The 17,261-nt window shown below is 33.6% G+C and overlaps 1 protein-coding gene across 1 annotated transcript in view; it reads right to left on the bottom strand.

Annotated features, from left to right (window-relative positions):
• The window catches only part of LOC111031370 (optomotor-blind protein-like), a 138,530-nt gene extending 121,843 nt beyond the window's left edge, over nt 1-16,687 (bottom strand). Inside the window, exon 1 of the mRNA XM_022311280.1 lies at nt 16,188-16,687. The gene's annotated coding sequence lies outside the window, so the exon portion shown is untranslated. The remainder of the gene's footprint in view (nt 1-16,187) is intronic.
• Nucleotides 16,688-17,261: the final 574 nt, after the last annotated feature.

Raw genomic sequence — 17,261 nt, 5'->3', positions numbered from 1 at the left:
TGTAGGGATATTGTAGCTTAATAATTTACTACAGATTCAGTAAAATCTGAAATAATGCATTTAATATTAGTATTTCATTAAGTATTATTAAAGAAAACATTTAAGTATTCAATTTTCAAGAATTTATATTATTTTAATATTGGAATTATCATCCAGTACCATAATAATGAAATATAATTATGCACATGTGTTATAACTACTAATATATAACTATGAGCTATGCATTTTGGTTCATTTATCATTTGTTTAGAAAAAAATGAAATAAACGGGACTTTCTGACAATTTGTTTATGTAAATAATTATTGGTCCAAAGCTTAAAAAAATGTAATCTGTTTAATTATCTATTCGTTACCTATAGGTATTCATATTTAAATTTGCGAACAACCGAACAGGTTTATTAAAATTATATACATTTGCTATTTACATAATTATTTATTTGTTTTCATTCCAACATCGGACCTTATTGATTAAATCTAAATCATAATAATCATTTACTGGTTTTTAAAAATAGTATCCAACTTTATTACGTTATTATGATAATTTCCTGGTTTTTAGTCTTAATAAAAAAATGTCTTGTTATGTATATATATTTGCGTAATTTAAATGTATATATAAAATATATAATATATACATTATCAGTTTACAAAATAAAATATATATTATATTACATTTAAATAAGTTTTTGCTGAACAAAAACATTATATTCCGAATGCAAAATTTCAGGTAAGTAAATAATACTATAAATAATAAATAATAAATAATAAATATATAATATGTTTATTCTTAAATTTAATAAAAAATATAAGAAATATTTACCGTAACTCTGTTATTATAATGTAGGTAGGTGTTTCAATCATAAATGATTTAAGGACATACTAGAAATTAACATAAGCAACTTGCAGTCTATTTATGTAGAAATTTATATTTCGGTGGATTTCATATTTATTGCATATCAAATATAATGTAATATTAATATTTTAATAACTACAATCTGCATGTACCTGTTATATTGTACAAAATCGTAATTATACAATCTATAGATAAATTATATAGGCGTTTTTATAAGGATCGTCGCAATGGTGCAATTTAAATAATGATAATAATTTACATCACTCTTTGTAAACATAAACGCAATGAATAATAACGGGTGGTGGCAATTATAACGGACGGTTTGTCGAATTTCTCACGCGCTATAATAGCTCTGAAATATTAATCGATAACATGCTTCAACTATTATTATTATTACTATTCATATTGTTACCATCGACATCGTCATAGTCTTTGAGTACACCGGGGAAAAAGAGATGAAAATAAAAGATAATAATAAAATGCTTATAGATAGAAATATAATATTATAATATTATACGGCCTGTACGTGAATACGCGTATAATGTGTGTATATATATTACGCTCTAAGTTTGGAAAGCTGCCAAATTGGCGGTGTCTATGTAATTTAGTAGTCCGCTGTTGATTGTCCGACTATTTTAAAATAGAATAATAATAATATAAGCGGTAAGAGAGAGAGAAAAAACAGAGATAGTGAGAGAGAGGAGACGGATGGGAGAAAAACTCGCACCCATGCAGTAGTTACGGAGTGGTGATGCAGAGACTCGCACGTCGATCCGTTATAAAGTCCAACTACGTCGTCAATCCGGTTTTCGAGGAGGAAAAAATATCAATTATTTCGTTTTTCTTCTTCCTTTTATCACATTTTCTTCTTCTTTTTATTTGTTATTCACACTCTAACGCACACATAGGTACAAATTATATTTGAGAATGAAGGGGCAGTATTCTTCGATAAGACCGCGAACACTGTTTACACAGGGTTAAGATTAACTTAACCTAACCGAATATGGGGGGGGGGATAGGTCTGTATAGGTTGAAGTCTCAGGTTATAATAATAATGTATTATTATCAAGGAAATAATATCACTTCAATGCTAAAATTTACCTGCATCATCCAAGTATATGATCTTGTATGCATCTCATTGCACAAGTGCCACAGCACTAACATGTACAGTATTGCAGTAACAATCAACCAGACTCAAGAGTATTATTGTTGTTTTTATTTTTTAAATATTATTACTATTTTACACATTTATCTAGGTGTCTACACATTTCATTCAGAACATTTTTGGTCGTCATCATCTGTGAATTACATATTGGTATATTACTACTAGTGATCAGTGTCGGCCGATTAATATCGAGCTATATACTGTATTGTGTGTGTTACTGGAAATTAAACGAACTTCCATTGTCGGTCAAAAGTCATCCCATAGTATCATGTGAAATAATATAATATAATACACAACATAATTGTGAGTATTGTGATGTATTAATATGGTACGGTTCTACACAGTCATACATTGTATGGAAATAAAGTAATAATTATAAGAAAATGCATTTCTAAGGGACAGACGGCGAAGTATATAGGCAATTTAAGTACTTTTGGGACTGTAGAAATATTTGTGAATAATAATTTAAATGAAAGAACAAATTATAATAATTATTTACTATATGTGAAAAAAAACTATAATGCTAAACGTAATAAAAAACATAAATAAACAAATAATAATATACACAAACAAATTGACCAAATAACCTTATCATGTGGATGCATAAATAATCTGAATATATATTTTCTATTAAACCGAGATTATCTAAATGAAGACCAATAAAAATACTCCACGAATAAGAATGATCGTCCATCGACCCTAATGATTTAAATGTACAGAAGATGAACATAGATGAAGAAACAACTTTAAGCAAAATCAAAATCGATTTACACATTATAGAAGAGTAATGACTTATGCAAATCAGAATAATATCAACACAATATCAAATGGTGACTATTACTAAAATTAAATTGTCTTTTTCAATATCATGACCCATTGGCCATTTTGTATGCACAAACAATTGTTAACATTAATCAAAATATTAAAATAAACATATAGGGAACAAATGAGAAATAACATAATATTATATAACAGCGCTTATAAAATGAATTAATGAATCATTCATTTTTTATCATACACACTAAGTTAGAACGTAATTATATAGAAACTATAAACATTGATACAATTGTATTTTATAAAACACGAGCTGGCAAAAAATGTTATTCGTCAATATTAACTATAACTTATATGGCAATATTTTGTTGTTTCTATATGTAATTCAATTATATTTATGATGTGTAATATTAAATGTCATTAACTCATAATTCATTCAGCCGATAAAAATAATAAATCAATCCACTATATGACTTTATACGTATATACTATACCTATATGTAGGTACGTACCTACTTATAAAAGTTGATGCAACAGACGCAATGCCAATTTATTATTGTTATAGCAGAGTCTATTAAATGGCGAGAAGATACACCGGGTATTCACTATATTTTCTACTAGAGATGAATTTGATTAATTGGAATCGATCAGATTTTGTCCAAATACGACGGATATCACGAGTGAAATGCGTAAACCAACTGCATAGGATATAAAACGTCTTCGCTCTGCCTCCGAACAAAACATGTATATATAACACTATATGTCAATGCATATCATGCTTATTTTTAGTTCCGGTAAAAGTTGATAAACTGGATTGAAATTGCCTATATATAAACAATAATGAGCAAAAAATGTACTTAAAAAAATAGCAGGTACAATGTACTTACATCCATATAATATAATACCAGCTGTACCAGCGTGTTACCGTATATTATATGCATTACATACGATTATTGTTGGGTTTGATTTTTTTGCGGCCAGCCTGGCACACAACTCACGCGCAGTGTGGGTTAACTGTACCATTATTATTCTCTGTTGCCTATGAAATAGATAATTGGCCGAATATAAAAAAAAGAAATAATTGAATACAGTACACATACACGCAAATCACAGTGATGGTCTATACTATATAGACCACCTCTATAGAGTGCCACAACCCATTGAAGATGTGTACTAAAAATAATAATATTATTTAGACTGCGATAGATCTTGAATTTATTTACAAATACAACTAATACAAGTTAAATTTACTACTCCCTTTCTCTCACACAACCACACACATACCTACACACACACACTCATTTTATACTTAGAATATTATTTCATAATTATTTTAGCGTATAGAGAAACAAAAATATCTCGAAATATGGCTAGTTATGAAAGAAAACTGTGTATACCTATAATATACATTATAGTATTTATAAGCGTGTCTATATACTAATGATCGGGCCAAATATTATATAGTCGAGTATCTCCAGTATAATACTACTTACCTATAAATTAGTATATAATGTATATGAATTTACAACATCGAAACCTACTGCGTTCAATCAAAATTTGTATAGGAACTGTAAGAAAATGGCTACCGAAATTGATCCATAGTTATAAATTAACCATTGCATAACTTAAAACACGAGTGTTAAAAAAAAAGCGTATCCCATTTCACGCAAAGAACGCGGTGGACATTAATATAACAATATATGAAACTTGTTTGGAGTTTGAAAAAATCTGAAAAAATTTAATAAATTATCCGTAGTTTTTTTCAACTGTATCTAACGAGTTATTTGATATAAAATATGTACCTATATTATTCAATGGCTCAATGTGTATCTACATAATATGGATGGTCTAAAAATAATTAAGCAATACAATCACAACAAATTACAATAATTGGTTTAAATTATCTACAATATTTCAGCTTATTTATATATGTATATATTGTGTATTATACATTGTGTGATTTTTAGATTCTGAAAAGCCTAGTGAGAATTATACAAACACGAAAAAACTAATGAACAATTTTTATACAACACAATATATAAAAATAATGATTATTGTTTTATATATTGTAATTGTATACGTTAAGATGACATAATTAATATGTTTGTTTTAGTTTTGAATTTATTAAATTAACCGTGTAGGTTATCTAAATAAAAATAGGAAATTGTATTTATCTAAAAAAAAATGCCATTTAAATGGTGCGGATACCGATAACAAATATGGTTAGGGAAGTCGTGAAAACATAATAATATATTATATGGTAATAAAATAAATATATATTATAATTACTTGTTTTCAGTTAAAATCGCATGTGCTACAGCTATTTAGTATTTTGGTATAATAAACCTAAAAGAGATTTAGACTCTACAGGATCTATGAATCACTACAAGATCACGAAGACGGCGACAGTGGTAACACATCACGCGGATATAAATGTGTGTAATTAAACATACAATGGCAACAGTTAGCGTTAAACAGGTTTTTGGAGCGTTTCACGAGTGGGATCAAGGTGATTCTCGTTTGCACACAAATGACCCAAAATGTGGTTCGTTTTCGACAATCGTTTGGCGTGTGCGAATTATTTTTTTTAACCCGTTCAAAACCCACTGCCTATAAAGTAAACACACACAAGTGAATATAAGCATCTCTCGAGTTTCGAAAATATGCAAAAACGGTCGCAATATTTTTTTACGATAGAGACTTAAACATAAGGGCGTATACCTACGAGTTTCATTAAAATTCGTAAAATACTTTCCGAGATTAAATCTTGGACACGCATGTTCTTTGCACATTTTATTATAGTAATATATTTTTAAATCAACAACAAAAGGGCAACGAAGCACTATAAATATTTTGAAATTTATCACCAAGCGCGCTAATGAAAATTTAACATCGTATATATTATTTTTTACTTAATCGAAATTAGACGTTCATTACGTTAATATACAAGAACATACCTATCAGTATCATTTTACGACCCAAACACATTCATATAATAAAACCGAACAGATATTTTTAATTGGAATAAGTGCTAGTTTAATGACAAAATAAAATACGATAAAAGGTTGTATTATACGGTTTGTATAACTTTGGAATACTTTTGAAAATGTATCTAATAGGTATTATTATAGTTTATAACGTATTAATATGTAAACTTTATACAGGGCCTGTAAAAATATTTGGAATTGCAGTGTTTATAGTATATTTAAAATAATTTTGGTTTATTAAAATTTGATTATATATAGTTAACGGAACGTATATAGAAACCTATAAAATATAGTGTTGAAGTGAAACGAATTTATCCCCATATGACGTTTTTATGGATTTTCGTGCACTACCGTTTCTAGCGGCAGTGGGCGACGGTGGGGACAAAAAAAATGGCAACACTCGGCGCGCCTGCCTGTAATTTAGTCTATTATTCCTCCTCTCGTATTATTATAGTCGCGCATCAACAGTGGCTTAAAATACCGTGACTGGGAAGGCGGCGGCGCAGGTAACCGCCGAGCTCGCCTCGTCGTTACATTATTGTACCTGTGCGCGTATAATAAAAAAAATAATAATTTTTATTTTTATATTGCCACGGTGAGGGGGGAGGCGTTACCCGTGACCGACCAATCGCGAGTCGTGCCGACAACGCCGTATGGGTGACGATTGCAGTTATTATCATTATTATATAAGTACAAATACAATGATTATCGTTATCTTAAGTGCCAACGTATACAATATCAAACACCCTAGCATTCATATACGCATCGTCAACTCCCGCGACGTAAACATGCACACCTATTAATTTTATGTAAAATAACTATTTAAAAACTACGTTATATACGCGTCGGCAAGATGTCAAAACTATTTTGAGGCTCGTGAAAAGTTTCAAAAAATTGTATTTGTATCAAGGCTGTTCAGGCGACGCCTTTTATAAGAATAATAATAATTAATGATAATAGTAGATGTATTAACGGAGACTTCAACGCGAGTTCATGATGGTAGATACATAATATTATATTATTAACTATACCGCACTGCACGGTGTGTAGTCTTCGCGTAATTTATTGTTTTATCGGCTTCGAAGTGGCCGTCGTTGCCAAATTAGGGCACATCACGATCGTAGTTCCACGCATAATTCTACTCGCGGTAGTATATAGCGCCGGTCTAAAATTAAATATTAGCCGCCACCTGTTCCCGTCTCTCAGATCGTTTCCATCAGAACGCGGAGTAATCGACCTATAATATATAATATTCCATTTTTGTCTGGTTGGCCTACGGGCAATTTCGAAGAGAAAAAAAAACAATAATTTACAACACCCATTTTATTACGGAATGTTAGAAATGTCTGACACCCTATATGTGTGTATACCTACTATCTAAACTATTCTGTGTTTTTTTTTTTGGAATTTTTTCACTTCGTTCACAGTCGCACATTGTTAAAACCCGGAATACCGCATCATTCAGCATGGGTTCGTTGAGCTATTCTAAAAAAATCAACGTAGGACGCGATTCTGGGCTTATATCTTATACATATAAACATATTTTTCATTATTTTAATATTTTCGAAGTAGGACGTAGGTATTGCAGATGTCTGATACTCTGATTCTCTGATTGACAAGGATGATGGTAGTGGAGGCAATTTTAAAATCAACCGACCACGAGTATTTTTATTATTTTGCAGGTATTCTATATATATAGGTGCGATATAAGTTATGGATTAGGTACAATAGGTACATGGTATTACTAAAATTGAAAAGCTTTAGGAATAATAAAGCTATATAGATTCCCTAGCTAGTGCCCTATAGTCCGATCATATAACAATCCAAAATATATAACTCGTTCTCATCTTATAGCTACCTATATTATTGTTGGTGTAATATCATTATATGTATAATAGCTAGAGGTGTTGTGATGCAAATTGAAAGAATATAAAGTACTTAAATGATGTCTATTATATGGTTATTGTTATTTATATTACAACAGCTGCAAACACAGCCCATAATCGTTACGGCATTACTATTCTTATTACTTCTGCTTTTTTGAATAGTAGGTATATACACATTAAAAATTATGTTTGTATTTCCGGAACGAGATTTTACAAAAATTATATGCACTGCACAAGTATAGGTAGTATGTAGGTACTATGTATACATATAGTATAAATCGTATGGTCTAGTTAAATATTATATACCCTGCATGGATTTTTATAGGTCCATGCCAAGGCAGCAGCAATATAGATAATCTAATATATTATATATTATATTACTGTTTCAGCGTTTTATTAGATTAATACGACGGAAACGGACCGAGAGCGAAGAGCGTAAGTCGCGTGCTGCATCGTGCCCCGCGAGTGTCCCCGCACCAGCAGCCGTGGCCGCGCGGTGGCGGTGGCATTCCGTCACGTCACCGCCGCCGCGGAGGCTGTGTGCCTGTTGTATATGTCTCGGCGATGCAGCGACGGTTTATCGAGATAATTGCGTGTAAAAACCGTACGGGCGGTATGACGACGACGACTACAACAATAAAAGCTCCGTCCGACACACACACTCACGAGCTCGCGCGCATAAATGGAGTAGAGCTCGCGAACGAGGTAGTGCCGGTGGTGGTCAAGTCGTCGTCGTTGTCGTCGTCGTCGTTAAAATCCAATTAAATTTAATTGAACCGACCGGAACACGCGGTATAAATGTAACAACTGCAGCTCTCTCCCTCTTCTCTCTCTCTCTCTCCCACCGTCTATATCGTCTATCTTTAATACCGCTACCGGTCGCGGTTTTTTACATATATATATATAATATTATATCCGTTTTTTACTAGTGTGTGTGTGTGTGTACTGTATGCGTTTGTTGTCTAAATCTATACTTCCCGACGATACCGTTTAACCTTATACTATATAGTTATTACTTATTATTCCTATTCTATATTATTTTTATAACGTATATGTCGTATACATATAAGTATACTATTATTATTATTTGCAGCTAAATATTTGCAGATTTGCCACTATTATCTCCTCGCGCATTCCCTAATTCTTCTACACCTAGGTCACACCTAATTTTTATCGGTGTTTAAATGTTTAAACATTCAACTTTTTTTTATATTTTTATGATATTGTGAGTGCAGTAAGTTGTTGCATTTGAATGCAAAACGTGCAAACGATATGAATATTTCGATAAAACCATGTAATTTAAAATGTATAATTAGCGTGATGTATATAATTATGATATTTATCTGGTTTACCGTAGTACCTACATTATACACGAGTAATTTATCATTGGATTCGGCATATTACAAATTATTATAAGGTACCTGCTACCTACACATGCCATGCGATTTAGAAACTTAAATTTCAACGTCAATGTGTTTAAATGAGTAAGATGTGTATATACCTACCTAACATATTATAATATAGGTACGTTACATATAAAGTATGCCATGAGCACGCAAATTCTACTGATTTTACACAACTAATTAACGATTTCGCTACATTTTTTCTATATTATTATGACAAACACACACATACACAGGATGTACAAATGATAAATATAGTATACACTGTATGTATAATATTATTATGCACACGAACACAGTCAAGAAAAAATAATTTAGATTTAAATTATATTTTCTACTTAAAATTGTCACGCTATATTATTCAAACAAAATGATGTATTGTACATGGGGATAAATTACATTTTGCATCATCTGTGAAAAATGAGTGCATTGAAAACGAGTTTACGTTTATGATGATCGCACGTCGAGTCTGATTACATTTTGCAAGCGATACTCGCCTTACTTATTATTTATTTTTATATTCATTGCGATATCATCTGATGGGATTGGAAAATAAACGTTAAACTAATAACAAGTAATAATAACACGAGATAAATAACGTAAATCATATAATAATAATAATAATAAATAATCTTTAGGTTTATACAACCAAAATTATCTATGCATAAACATAATTTTTTTCTGATTTTTTTGCGAGTTTTAAATGCAATATTATTTATTCAATAATACCATAGCCGTGTATTAAAAGAAAATTATCGGTATTACGCAGCTATCACACAAATAAATAGGTACATGGGCTAAAAAAGTCGGGTTCCACAAAAATATGCTCACGATTTTGAGTGGCAAACGATTGAAAAATTTGCATATTATAGAGCAGGTACCTATAGTTTGAGGAGCATAATATATACTTTCACTGTTGTAAAGTGTTGTCTACAAAAAACCGTATATATATATTAGAACACATATTTTTAATATACAATTGTTTCGAAGCCGCGATCACGAATTGATGGGATTTTATAACATATTGTTATTATTTCATATTATGTATGTATGTGCTGTTCAGTGAAACACTGTTCTGCACAGTGGTCGGCTATAAGTTTACCATTTCTCTTTCTCTCTATTAATCTATCTATATTCTTCGTTCTTATATATTAAACTCATAACTGTTACTACAAGTATCATTGACTCTTACAAACATTACTGCAGCAGTCCACTCGAGTTACACAAAAATAAAACATTTTTCGATACCTATTACCGCAGTCCACGACCTAGCTGCCCGTGCAACACGTTACCTATATGTGATATTACTATAAATAATATATGCAATACACAATGCGATCAATAGAATTTGTTTCAAACACCAATGTGTCTGCAGTAATACATATATACTTATATTTAATATATAAAATAGTGATATAGTAATATTAGATGTGGTATTAATATAGTAGTATATATTATATTGTTGTTGTTTTCAAAACGAGAAATCTGCAGCGACCCAAGAATGAAAACCACAAAAACACATCACACAACTACACTTCAACACACTCGAAGGCGCAGTAGCCAAAATCGAAATGTAGCGGCGGCTAAATTAAATAAACAAGTCGTCGGGTTCTCCGGTTTCTGCCACTGCCCCGGGGCCGTAACCGTCGTGGGCGCTCTGCCGCCGAACCGTATAATGTATACACGTAACGCGCGAAGATTTTTTTTTAATTTTCTTACACAGTGTAAATCATTATGGAGTCCGTAATACGATAAAAATGATTATTTATCGCGTTTAAGAGGTTTTAGGTTGTATAGGCATAAGTTCCCTATATAAACGAACACATACGAGTATATATGTCTACACGAATGATAAATCGACTCGAACGCACCATTCGTGTGTACACGCGTAGTTTCGTTCCGCTCTGTTGAAGTAGGTATAGAGTATAATATAGTTTTATGTTAATTCTTATGATATAAAAAATAATAAAATAAAAAAAACTATAAAATATCAACGAAATTAGTTTTATTAGCATCATCGCGTCGCGTTGAAACAAAACGGTATGAGCGACTTTATAATTTATTATTATACGTTCGTTGTGTAATAATTCGATGTTTTTCTTTTCCGAGGCTTATGCGAGCGCGGAAGACCTCGACTGAGTACCTACTTCGTATATTATGCTTATCAAAATAATAACGTCATTCAAGTCCCCCGTCTCTCTCTTTCAAACGCGTATAGATCTGCGTGCGGTCGTCGTGGGTCGCCGGTGTCGTACCTACGTTATAAACATAAATAAAATGTATCGATGTCGGAAAACGAACGATTTTAAACGACATCAAACGCATAAAATAAATCGTATTACGACCATTATACTATATTAAACACGTGGAAAACGATTTCTCTTCGGAAATATTTTAAACAACAAATACGCATTATATTCGATCATAATACAAGAATTATCCGGTAATTTATGATTAATAATAGGTTAACGACGACGAAGACCACCACCACCCCGTTTTTCCGTAGCAGTAGCTCCGCCGTCGGCTATTATATTGTAATTATTATATCGTACAATGAGAGAATAGCTCTCATTTCCATCGTCGCGTGATTGTTATTATTACACTCGCGAACGGCTCCGGTCGGCGGCGCTCATTAAATATGGGCACCTATCGTGGGCTGTCGCTTAAAAAAAAAAGTACAAACAAATAAAGAGTTATTCGGAATGTTTGCCTGGCTGTTAACCTGGTGTATGTGTTCGTCGGAAAACCGAAACGCTATATTGTGAGACAATCGCTTCGACATTATAATAATAAAATGCGAGCACACGTGCATAATATTATTATATACATGTAGGTACACATACGACATACATATTATTATTATTATTATTATTATTATTATTTTTAATAATAATAATCGATACCGCCTATCATGATACCCGGCATATGTATATATTGTATATTATTATTATGTGATATATTTACTTACTACAATTACTTATTATTATATTATATTGTTGTGTTTTTTTATACATCGCGTAGGTATCCGCAACTCGGCAGGCAGCGTCGCGCATTTCCATTTTTCATTAATTAACGACAGCGGCTGCGGCGCCCGCAGTTTTCCCACGAAAGCTAAAAATGATCGGCCATTGTGCGCGCGAAGGTTTATGTATTATATTATTACTATAATATTATTATATAGATACTCAAGAATATGCATATTACGCGCACTTTTGTGCGCGTGTGCGCGTATTTATTTTTATTCCAACGAGACCTTGTCAAACGACAATTATTATTGTCATGTGATTGTCGTCGACCGTTTTTTACTCAACGCAAGACTACGAAACAATGGCCATAGTCAATTATTATTGCGACGGGTTATAAAACACCGCCGCTGCTACCGCGCGCCGCCGTTGAAGTCCCTGCGGGCCACGAATAGACTACTATATCGGCGTGTACGCATGCATTATAATATGGATATTGAATAAATTATAGACGTTTTAATTACACAAAGTATCGAACAATAAAGTTTACAGTTATACGAGAAAATTGTATTTTCTTGATACAAAACGACTTGTGTCCAATTTAAATTCAAAATTTAAGTATATAGCCGATTATTAAGTACCTAAGTTATTTTGTTGCCCAGAATTATTATGCTGAGAATAGCAGGTTACTTACATTCAATAATACCAGCCTATATAATATTTATAATATCATAAACCATATAACTATCGGTTTTAATATTCATATAAATGGAAAAAAATTAAATGTTTTAATTCGTTTTAAAAAGAAACAAAACTAACTAATACATTTTGTGTATAAGAAATAAAAATGTACCCGACGAGGTAATAATATTATATTTGAATAAAAATATATGAATTTTAAAGTTTCTTGATCATTGAAACACAAATTATGAAATAGAAACTAATAAGTAATAATTAACTAATTCAATTATAGATAACACGGTACCTATGTTTAATATTGATATAATTACTACCACGTCTTTTTGATTAAAAACTAAAAATTTCCACTAAGATTTAATAATGGTTTACTTATTATATTGTTATAATAGGGATAGGTACTCCGTTATTGTTGGTCTACGACTTACGACTATTTATGTCAAATAAAATATAAAATGTATTTATACAAAATATGAAATGTGATTTGTGGGACACTTATGTGAACCCGTATATATCTGTAGTTATCTTTATATTCGTACTTATATTTTATAATAATATGTAACTTGTATGAATAATATTGTGAATCAGTTGGTGATAAATTATTTTTATTGTAATATAAACAAGTAGTTTAATACGATAAATTATAGAACATTTATGAATTACAAATCGTCCGTGATTGTAAGAGATGTATGCAAATATATTTAAGCAAAACAATTAAAATTATTATGAGCATTTTGTGAAAACCAATGCCTGTTATGAATTTATGATGGACAATTATTATTCTGACCAATGCATTAATGAAGAAACTTTAATAAACAATAAATAAAATAATAATACTTGGTTAATTTTGTACTTTTTAATTACCCATGGCTAATATCCTGTGTCCAGGTAAATTGTAGTAATTATAATTCACACCTCTTCGTCAATGTTTATTGATACCGAAGAATTAAATATAAATAAGTGTATTATAGTATACCTATGTTGTCGTCGTCGTATATAGACTGCGCAGTTAATTGTCTGAAAGAGGTGATGGGGCGGCGCGAACGAAGTGTTTTATAATATGTACAATAATAAAAATAGTAATAATAATAATAATAATAATATTATTACAATATATTAGTCGGATAATAAAGCAAAGTATAGTGATTTATATATTTCTACCTAATGCCAAGGTCGTGGCGCAAACACGGTGCGCCGGAGCACTCTGCTGCTGGCCAACAACAACAATAGCCACTGTAATATATATACATCTACAATACCACATACGCGTGTTTAATAATATACTTTATAAATTATTACAATACATAGTCACTATACGACGAGTCGATAACAGTAAGGCATCAAAGCGAAAATCCTACAAATTTAAGTCGAAACTGTGAAATTGTATAATAAACAAAACGCAAATATAAATGGACAGTTAATAGTAATATCATAGAACAATAATATATCTATTTCGAAACCACCTATTCTGCGATGCACAGATCGAGTTACGATTGTTGTATATTTTACTCTCAGTTTAAGACCATCGTAATTCTGCTCACGGTTGCAACATAGGAGTATAGGGAAAAATGAGTTTAATACGTAAACAATAACTGAAACGATTTCGATGACGGAAATCATATGTTGAGACGAGATCGGCTGGATGCCGGATCCGCCGAGAAGGTATGAAAATAATGTACCTAATACTTGCGTCTTGCTGATCCTACATGGCATCGTTTTCCGTGAAATATTAAACGATTGCCACAGTGGATTTACCGCGACTTAAAATCCGTTAAGGCGTTAAATAATATGTAAAGACAAAATATATAGTTATAATACAGTCAATATCGAGTGGTTTTGATATTACTTATTGTACAATATGTCAATATTATTGTGTCTACCTACCTAATTATTATGGCTAAATAATAACGAAAAAATACCCAAAAAATACTCGCTCGAGTTCTTCTTTAAAATGCAAATATTTAAAAAAAATTGATTTCGAAGTGCACATCCTCGAGGATATAGGGTTACTTATGAGGTATATACCAAACGTTGGAGCCATAACGAGTGCGATGGACTTGGGGCTACTGTGGATATCTCACAGCTGAGTGCTGGACAATGGATATATATATTTTACTGAGGACAACGACGAGTACGAAAAATGGAGAAATTCATGACCATGTGTTAAGGATATTAAAAATCATATCAGTGTACCGGAATTATAATCCTGCAGCGTCCTCGAGGTGGTGGACATTAAGCGGCTCGCGCGTCCGAGAATGTGGGCGAACTCGACGGCGGTGATGTCCACTGAGCGTATATTATTGTTTTTATTATTATTATTCTCATAATATCATATTGTGTTCCCGCCGAGAAAATTATTTACTCGTCTCGTGTATTATAGTACGCTTTCAGACGGTATAAAAAAAAAATGATAATAATAATAAAACCGCACATTTATAACCTACACGTATTATGGGACGATAATATTATTAAGTATTGCAACGACACAAACGCCACGGACTCGGTGTACCCATATAATACCAGGTACGTACCAGATATACCTACAATAATAATAATCATATAACATAAACGGCGACGGCGGCGGGTTTTTTTTTCATACGCCGGGAGCCGGCAACTGCTGTTTTTTTTATCATAATAATATATAATAATAATAATAATAATAATAATTATTATTATTATTCTTTATTTATCTGCTAACGACGCTTATTATTATAACCCAGTTGTTGTGATACCTATACCTACGCCGCGCACACGGCGACCGTATCGCGGTTACGGCTGCTGGGTAGTTACCTATATAATATAATATGTGACAAGAAAGACGCAGAGAGAGAGGATAAATAAACGATAATATTATAACGTCGCGGCGGGTTTCGCCCACGTCGTGACAAATTGCACATTTATCCAACAAAACGCGTATATGATATCGTGTGCATTTTATTATTATTATTATATATATTATATAGGACACTCTCCAACACACTGACTCCCGGCGATGTGTCCATTGCTTAAATTGTATTTAAATTTTCACTAGAGATACCCGTAATAATAATAAAGAAAATGGCTGCGGGGAAAGCGCGCGATTTCGTTGCCGGGATTCCCGGATACCACGGATGCGCGCGGTCAATACCGCGAACCGAGTATCGCGACAACCGCGAACCGCGTATGGGGACGACCGCGGTCCCCGCACTGTGCGTGCAATTTTCGACATTTTTGGCGTTCCGAGAAGCTACATTGGCACGAAGAGCTCGGCGGTCTCTTTTGTCGTCGGTGAAAAACGGGCGGGAAACGGCGGCGTTAAAGTCGCGGGCGGTCGGATGGCGGTGTATATATATAGGGATAAAATAGTACGACTAGTAATTATTTTTTTATTATAGCACCAAGCATGGCGCATTCAATTAAGGGATGATGTGTGTTATCAAAATCAACTACAAGCTACACATATATTATACGAAAAGTACACCGACCTTGTTCAGATGTGATATCCTGCTGCGCGTAAATCCTCCGCGGGGACGGTCTGGCGCCGGGTGTTCGGCCTTTGCGGCGTCGGCGGGGCAGATCTCGCGACGGCGACGACGACGGTCAAGCCGGAAAACCACGCACGCACACTGTTTCGACACGGGGCGCACTTGGTCGAAGGGCGAACTGTATTGGAATATTGAAATATAAATATTATTATTATTACTGCGCCCGACGAAAATGCCGAGACGGAGACGGAACCAAAATCGGCTGCGGGCCAAAAACGAAATATAGGTACGTATTATTATTATTTTTATTATTACTGAACACGCACAGACGGCGATGGATTCGACGCACGGCGATAGATTTTACGCGCGACGACGGCGCCGCGGACCCGCGCACACGGTGTACAGACTGCTGATATGATATCAAACGAAACGCACGGAACCGGAGCTCCGAAGACACTGAATGCTCATCGGACACGGAGGGAATCTTGAGCAGGTGTGAGACGAGATCAACTTTATTCTCCTCCGTCCCATTCTTGCCGGTTGCGCGCGCGCCCGCGCGTGTGTGTGCAGTCGCTGCGGCGGCGGGTGACCGGCAGTGCCTAGTCAAACAAGTTTTCGTGCCCGTGTGTGTGTGTAACTGACGGGGTGCTGGTGAGTGTGCGTGTGTGTATTCGCGTGCGCGTGCGTGCGCTAGCGAGCGTTCGGCCGCGGCGGACGACAACAGTACTTCTTCGACGACGACGACGACGTTTCACGTAAACAACGGTAGTTCTTATATTATTATATATTTTATAGGCACGCTCGATCGAGTATCGCCGGTATCGGCGCCTCCGAGCGAGAGGGGCGTGGGTAAGCGATTGGTGTTCGAGGGAGGGCGGAGAGGGAGCGATGTTTGCACGCTGCCTGCACCGTCGCCGCCAAATATGTTTTGAACTTTCGTCCACCCGACGGTCATTGTATGTTTTATATTATACCATTACGACTAACCTAACCTAACCAGATGCGTCTTAAAATCCACGGTTGTCACGGTCTCGCGCGTTTTTTGGTTCTTGGCACTCGAACGACCATCCCATC

The sequence above is a fragment of the Myzus persicae genome, unplaced genomic scaffold, assembly GCF_001856785.1.
Source record: "Myzus persicae strain clone G006 unplaced genomic scaffold, MPER_G0061.0, whole genome shotgun sequence".
NCBI classification, from domain to species: Eukaryota; Metazoa; Arthropoda; class Insecta; order Hemiptera; family Aphididae; genus Myzus; species Myzus persicae.
Note: the sequence above shows the minus strand (reverse complement) of the source record. Positions and strands in the feature narration are given on the sequence as shown.